Source organism: Tupaia chinensis, unplaced genomic scaffold (assembly GCF_000334495.1).
Source record: "Tupaia chinensis unplaced genomic scaffold, TupChi_1.0 Scaffold000303_1, whole genome shotgun sequence".
Lineage (NCBI taxonomy): Eukaryota > Metazoa > Chordata > Mammalia > Scandentia > Tupaiidae > Tupaia > Tupaia belangeri.
In genome coordinates, this window is record NW_006159793.1 from 1902143 (window position 1) to 1910028 (window position 7886).

The 7886-nt window shown below is 54.1% G+C and overlaps 1 protein-coding gene and 1 long non-coding RNA gene across 2 annotated transcripts in view; one reads left to right on the top strand and one right to left on the bottom strand.

Moving 5' to 3' along the window:
* Positions 1–216: 216 nt before the first annotated feature.
* The window catches only part of LOC102496700 (uncharacterized), a 9790-nt gene continuing 2120 nt past the window's right edge, over positions 217–7886 (bottom strand). The window contains exons 2-3 of the long non-coding RNA XR_334892.3: positions 5825–5991; positions 217–3578 (exon numbers count right to left, since the gene is read on the bottom strand). This is a non-coding gene — a long non-coding RNA (uncharacterized LOC102496700). The remainder of the gene's footprint in view (positions 3579–5824; positions 5992–7886) is intronic.
* Positions 7606–7886, top strand: part of NDST1 (N-deacetylase and N-sulfotransferase 1) — a 66695-nt gene continuing 66414 nt past the window's right edge. The window contains exon 1 of the mRNA XM_006150896.3: positions 7606–7706. The gene's annotated coding sequence lies outside the window, so the exon portion shown is untranslated. The remainder of the gene's footprint in view (positions 7707–7886) is intronic.

Below are 7886 nucleotides of genomic sequence, written 5' to 3' on the forward strand. Positions count from 1 at the left end.
ACCGCCAACGGCGACCCCATGCCATGATCCACTCCTATCTCAGCCGGCTGGGCTCACAGGCACACATGCACTTGGTGTGCTTGGGGAGGACTCAGTATGCAAACCCAGGACCTTTTCCATGTGGATTCAGTTGCATTATCAATGTACCACCACCTAACCCCAAATAACAGAATTTTATTTTATTTATTTTATTTTTTAAAATTACCAGATTGTGTGTGTGTGCTCACCAGAGATAAGAGACAGAGAGATGAGGGGCAGAGAAGCAACTCCCGATGGAATGTGGTCATACTGCAATCCCTTCTCCTCCATTTCTCATTCTGTTGGGACTTTGGGCATGCACTCACAAGTACCCACTGTGTTTTTCAAGCTGCTGGGGCCGGGAGTCACACTGTAGTCAGCCCTCTGAGATCCAGCTCCCTTAACCAGTAGGCTACAGGGCTAGACCCACATGAATTTTAGAACCAGATTTCCAGATCTTTACATGGCTGACTTTGAATTTTAGACATGAGTTCCCAGCTCATGAAGGAGTCTAAGAAGAATCCTGGTCCATCCTTTACCCAAAGCAGGGTTTCCTCCAGCCTACCATGGCCAGCACCACCCAGACTCTGGCTCCCCCTTCCCTTCACCTGGTGGAGAACTCACCTAAGGCCACTGGGCTTTTGCAATGATTAGTGAGGTTCTCAGTGTTGGATGGGACCTTCTTTCCACAGTTTCTTCCACTCTCATGGTAGAACTCTCATGGAACACCATCTTCTGGGACCTCACAGGACAAATCTGCACCATCCTCCCTGGGAAGGTGGAGAGTCTGGGTCATGTCCTCCCCCTCCCAGGCCCTGTCCTGTAGGCTACAGGGCCTACCTGACACCTGTCCCTACAGGTGGGTGTCAGCCCCTGCCCTCCCTGGGCCCCTTAGCTCCTGATGACCAGCTCTGCTTCCCCAGCCTTCAGAAGAACTGTTCCTGAGACCCTGGTCATGGAGCAGGAGTCTTTCCAGCATCTCCCAACTTGTAGATTATTCTGCCCCTCCGAGAGCGGAGGCCAGAAGGCACTCAGAAGGGACTGTATGCAGGATACTGCATTACAGCTGGGCTTGAAGGGGTTGTGGGGTGGTGGAAAGAAGGCCACTCTGGGCAGAGGATGCTGGACACACACACACAGCCCCTTCCCAGACCTGGAGAGTCCCAGGCTGCCTGGAGTACAGGGTTAGAGAGTGAAGGTGGGAAGGCTGGCTGAAGGCAGCCTGGGAGTGTGTCTGGGGATTTGTGTGTGTGTGTGTGTGTGTGTGTGTGTGTGAGAGAGAGAGAGAGAGAGAGAGAGAGAGAGAGAGAGAGAGAGCCTATGTGAGCTATGGGGAGTATTGGGTAAAAATAACAGTCGTGACCATCACTCTGCCAGCCATGTTACAACGTAGTTTCCTAATACTTCATTTAGTCCTCTCGGCATCCCTGTGCAGGTAAGTACTGTTATGCTCATTGCACAAATGAACAGTTGAAGCCAACGTAAACAACAGTGAGGGCCGAACTGGATTCCGGCAGGATAGTCTGACATCAAAGTTCTTAAGGACTGGGTAGAGGGTAGGGTTGTAGGAGAAGGGAAGTGTGTGTGTGTGTGTGTGTGTGTGTGCATGTGTGGTATGCATGTGTGTGATATACAGAGCATGAGTGTGGCTGTGTGCTGTATGTGTACTGGGGTGGGGTGGGGGGATATCCCTGCCATTTCCCCACCCCCCAGCTCATTCTCCGGACAGACTCAGCTCAGACAGGTTGGAGTGAAGAGAGGGCCTTGGAATGACAAGAATGCCCATGCCTGTTGGAGCAGATAGCCCCAGACAAGGGGCCAGCCACCATGCCAGTCTCAGACCAACTGCCCCAGGGTCAGCACTGCCCCCTCGCTGACCAGGCTGGCTTCTGGCCAGGGCCCAGGAATGGCATCTGGACTGGACCCTGCATGCTTGCCTTGTTGGTGCCACCCCCTTCCCAGCCTCCATTACACACAAGCTGAGCAATGAGGAAGGCTGACAAGGGCCCTCAGGTCTCGCCCCGGCTCTGCTACCAACTACTGGAGATCTAGATGGGCCCCTCCTCATTCTTGCGCCTCAGTTTCCCTGTTCCTATACAGAGGAGAATAGGATTAGTTCAGGAATCTTAAACTCTGATGCCAACAGGGCCAGGAGAGTAATGCAAATAAAGAAAGTGGGGTGTGTGTGTGTGTGTATGGAGGGGTGGGGACAGAGAACTGGACAGCAACCTCCAGACCAAGTGACTTTGACCAGCCCTTCCTGCAACACTTACTAGGAGACTGGATTCCACTGCAAAGGTCCCAGAACCCCACACTGGCCACTTAACCTTTCAACCTCAATTTCTCTGACTAGAAAATGGCATTTGTAAAGCCTGCCCCAAGTCCTACTGCACAGGAGTGGTGAGGGTGAGCTGGAGTGACGGATGGGAATCAGTGTGGAGAAACCTCCCCCTCTTTTCTTGGGTAATCTAATCTTTGATTTGAGTGACATTGAAAGTGTTACTTCCAATGTGAACAGAATCACAGATGAGCATGTCAGATGGCAGAAGGCTGGATAGGAAATGGCTTGGGGTGAGGAAAGGTCGAAGCAGAGCCCCTCTGACCAGCAGCAGAAGGGTTTGGGAACACGCAACTTGGATGCTCTTCACACCTGCGTCCAGACTAGCCCCGACTAGCTGAGCTGTCCTTGCTGTTTGCCCAGCCTGGAGTTGGTCCTGCCTCCGGGGGTTTTGATAATGGACATTCAGAGACCACTTGTGCTTGGGAGTTCTCCTTTCCTTATGTTGTAATCAGTGCATTATAATGAACTCCACAAAAGGGGAAATTAACCAATTTCTATTTGTTTGCAGAAGGCTTTATCTTCTCTGGGTGCAGATTTTGAAATCTTTCACTCTCCATTCCCATTCTCTAGGTCAAGTGAAACTCCCCAGGGACTTGAGGGAAGTCGGGCAGGTGGTTGACGATCTGTGTTCAGCTGTGTTCAGCTTGCTCTCTGCAGGGGATCTGCTAAGGTTGGCAATCCTCTGTTTCCTCTTCTACAAAATAGAGTGAAGGATCTCCACCGTGCCTACCCTCTCAGGCTGCCCTGGGGTCCGTAGGAATTAGTGCATAGAAAGAGAAAATGCATGATAAAAAACAGAAAAAGTGCTACCGAAAAAGGTATTGTGCTTGCTGCTCTGAGAGCCACCCTTCCTCCCAGGCGGCTCCTGAGAGCAAGGGAGAGTCTGGGGGAGGCATGACACATGCATCCTTGGGCTCTGCTTGAAACAGGAAACCTGGCTCCTGAGGTGGGACTGCTTTGTAAACCAGCTGGAAGTGCTCTTCAAACAGCAGTGTCACTGAAGAAAGAGCTGGTGTGTAGCAGGGAAGGGTGGGAGGGAATCCCGTACAATCCAGGAAGAGAAGCATAAAACCCAGGTGGTCGTGGGCCCTGGGCACTGGGAGGCAGGATTTGTAGTGACAAGCAGTTCATCTTCCAGCTGGATGGACCCGGGTCTGCAATGTCTTCTGCTCCTGTGTGGCCTTGGGGAGTTGCTTCACTTCTCTGAGCTTCATACTCTCTGAGTTGCCGAGGGGACAGACAGAAAGCAGGTATCAGGCACTAGCGTCATTGATTACTGTTAACCCCCACACCCTAATCCCTCATCTCAGGCAGTCTTTATTCCCTAGAACATTTTATACCCATTGTCCACCTGAGTCTTGGATAAACTGCCCATTTTACAGATTTTCTCCTTCTTCTGTTTAACAGCAAGGTCTGCCAGGAAGCACACAGTCCTTCCCTTGAAAAGTTCATGGTGTGTGCACATGCGCACGTGCACGAGAGAGAAAGGAGGGGAGAGGAAACTGTTACACCATGTGGTCAGTGCTGTAATTATGGCGACCGTGTTCTCAGACCGCAAATCAGGTCACGTGGTCTACCAGAGGCTATTTTCTGCCTCTACTGAAGTCCAAACATGAAATCACATGTAGTTACACATTTATTGAGTCACTTTTTATTTTTTAAAGAAGTAAATGACATAAAATTTGGATTGTCCTTGGCAAATCCCTTTCCATTGCCTGAAAATCACTAGCGCTGTGGCTGGGGCCCCGTAATGACCTGCTGTTGGAGAGATGGGCAGCTGGCCGTAACCCTGAGGGTGAAAGGAGAGAGGGAGATGAGAAGTGCAAACAGGAGGCCTGGTGTGGGTCAAGGACTTCGGGGAAAGCCCCAAACAGGAGGCCTGGTGTGGGTCAAGGACTTTGGAGAAAGCCTGGGAGTTTAACCTGAGACCCAAAGGATCCCAGTGAATCACTGAGTTAACATTTATATAGTGCTTATCCCGTACAGATAACGCACTAAGGGCTTTGCATATTTAACTCATTGAATTCTCAGGACAGCCCTCAGAAGGACATACTCATTATCCACACATTAGAGAGGAGGAAACCCAGCACAGAGAGGGTGAAAAACTGGCCCGAGGCTACAGAGTTTACATGTGGCAGAGTCAGGATTCAAACCCAGGAGTCCAGCCCCTGATGTGGAGTTGGTCAGGTAAAGGGAAGGTGGGGTATGCCATTTAGGACAAAGAAATGAGGAAACAAACAGTTCCACCCCAGAGCAGTAAGAAGCCATTGCTGGTTTTAAGTAGGACATGGGCACAAGGAGGTTGTTTTAGAGGCAAAGAGGGAGGAGGGAGAGAACAGTGAAGAGGCTGTTAACCTGGGTCAAGGCAGAGACAATGGTGGCTTGGGCTGGAGTGGAAGTGATAAAGAAGGGGTTGGGTTAGAGAAAAAAACCGGATGCAGGACCAGTGGGACTGGGTCACGGATGGGATGCCAGACAAGGAGGTGCTGTGGGGTTTCTGGATTAGACGGGTCAATGGGGCACACGGGAGGAAGAAAGAAGCAGGTTTGGAAGGAAGATGGTAAGTCCAGCGTTGGGCTTGCTGAGTTTGAGTTGACTTTGGGACAGCCAAGGGTGGTGTCAAGTGGGAATAGGGACCACCCGGGACTGAGAAGGGTCTGGGAGTGGGGCCGCACAGCCCAAAAAAGGCCCTGAGGGGAGGGACGAGCAGGGCACCCTCATGGGCAGTCTTCCTTAGAGCCTTGCATGGCATGGTGGAGAATCTTCTCCAGACAGCCCACCACTCCAGCCTAGACTCAGAGCCAACTCCCTGGGCGGGGCCTGCACCTGGTCTCGTACAGGCTTGCTGGGCGACAGAAAGCCTGAAGGCTTTGGGCCCAGTCAGTGAACAACCACTTTGAAGACTCAAAAAGAGTAGGAAGAGTGGTCAGAGAGGTGAGTTACCCCAGCTCACAGGCTGCCCCCAAATGCTGAGGGCAGGCCTGCTTTGGATCTGCAGCCTCACCGGTGAGGTGCTGGCTCTGACTCAGCTCAGGCAGAGGGTGACTCTTTGACTTGACAGGCTGCATTGCTCCTGGTGCTTCTTGTCCCCTCCATGCTTCCCTAGGTGACTCTTGCCACCTCCCTCACCTGCTCGCGGCCTTCTCACTTCTCCAGGCCTGCAGAGTAAGGTCCAGTCCGTGGAGCCGTTCACATAGGTCACTCATCACCTGTTCCCGACCCTCCTCACCAGGTTTCGTGTTCATTCTATTCTTCCTGTTTCCGTTGTCCCTCCTCCCCCTGCACCACTCAGCTTTTCCTAGGGCCTTCCTGTGCGCCTTTGTATGTGGAAAGTTCCTTATGATGGGAATGTCAATCTCTCCACCCTATCCCACCGATTCTTCCTGACCCTGTGTGGGGCTGCCTCCCCCAAAGCTCCCTCACTTTGCTCCCTACTTCCTTGGAGCCACAGCATTGGCCCCTTACCTCTCCCGCAGGCTCTCCGCCGGGCCAGCTTTGGGATACAGTGAGGGATATGCAGGTCGCCTCCAAACAAGGCTGGGCACTTCTCTAGAATACAGACCCACGTGACTTCCAGCTCTGCATCTTCCTCACCAGGAGCGGTGTCAGGGCCTCGTGCAGATGGACCAGACCTTCCAAAGCAGAGATTAGCATTGGTAGGATTCTAGGGGTTTGACCCAGGCCATCCTCAGGGACTTTACATAACTGAGCACAGGACCATGGACTACCAAGGAGAATTTACTTGCTGGTCTCCATTGGCTTCTCTGCTCCAGTAGGCAGATGGCTGGGACATGTACCAGGAAGCCACAAGCCTATCTGTGTGTGCATGGGGTGGGGGTGGGGCCTGCATTTTGGGCTGTGGCAGCCACCATTAGGCTTGGTCCTGTCTAACTGTACCCCATCCAAAGGGGTCGTCCCATAGACACCTATGAGAGTCCGATGCCTGGGCCCATCCCCCAGCCTCTCTCTGTTCAGGCCCTAACATCTTCCCTTCTTTGAAACATGAGTAACTGACAGCTCCTTCCCCCCAGCACCAGGAAGTTCTCCTTTGGGAGAAGCAGGGTGAGTCTTTTACCCTCCTTTGTCCAGCTTGGCTTCTCTAATACTCCTTGTGTTGCTCTGGTTGTTTATGTATGTTCTGAGCTGTATTCCTACAGTTAGAGAATCCTGAGCCATTGGATGAAGGCCCTAGGAGTCTGCCGACCCTGTTTTCCAAATTCATCCCCACTTGCCCCTGACCCAGGGCATCGGGATCTCCAGGGGAGGGCCCTCGCTCGCTCTCTGCACTATCTGCAAGCTCGCTAAGGGAGGCGCTGGTCCTACATGGCCTCCTCCTTTGCCCAGGCTGGCAGAGCATCCTCAGCTGGGAGCAGTGAGAGCTGAGGGCCACCCCAGGCTCTGGGCTATGCAGGAGCCCCCCACACTTCCCCAAGGTGGTCTGGTCTCCCTGGGCCTCGTGATTCCCTTCTGTTTAATGGGGACGGCCAGTGTAGGCTGAACTAACCCAGGGGCCCTGGGCTGGTGTGATAACACTGGGGGTGGGCACCCGGCTCAGTGGGAGAAGAGTGCACAGGTCATCTGCCTCTTCGTCTGCCTGTTCCATGCCAGGTCAGGGACTGAGCTGGGAACAACTTGTTGGGAGAGATGACTTTCTAGTGAACAATGAAACCAGTAAATACACCAGAGAATGGCCATAAGGAAATAAAGGGGTTTTCAGAGACAGGGCAAAGGGGTGAGTGTGTGTGTGTTTGCGTGTGTGTTGTGGAAGAGGGAGCAGAGGCTGCCCAGGAAAGGGTCACTCGGCAGAACCTGGTTGACAGCAACCATTTGAGGAAGCCTTGGAGGATTGTCACTAGCCCAGTGGTGGTCGGGCCGGGAAGCCCACTCCGGCCCAGCGAGGGCACTCCCACCGCCCTCGGAGGCGCGGCAGGCGCGGGTCTTTGTCTCCCTGGTTCTCTCTGCTGCCTCTTTCGACCCCCAGTGCTGTTCCTTTTCTGACCCCAAATAACTTGTTGGTTGCCCCCCCGGGTTTTGTTTCCCCGGAGTCACCACCTCCGAGACGCCCAGCAGCCCCACTGGGCCCTCGTGGGTCCCGCGTCTGACACCCCCTCCGGCCCCAGCCCCCTACCCGCTCCGAGACAGGGGTCAAAGGCAGCTCGCGTCACGTGGTCGCCGAGCAGCACCGAATCGGCCGGGAGAGCCGAGGGAGAATCCGGGTGGAAGCCGAGAATCCAGCCTGATAGCAGCGCCTCTGCCCTCTGCCCTAGCCTCCGGAGCCAATCTCCGGCCGGCACCCACGCGCCATCACGGGATCGAACCCCGCTCCCAGCGGCCGCGATTCGGGAAGGTAGGGGCCGAGCCCGGCAGGAGAGGGTAAGGGGAGACGGACTGGGGGGCCCTCGGCACGCCCCTCTGTGCTCCGCGGGCTAGAGGAGACGAGCCCAACTTCCAGTCTTCAGGGAGACCCCCTCCCCGCCGTGGGACAAGGGGAGAGGCTGCGAGCTGCCCCCGCGCTGTGCCGGGCCGG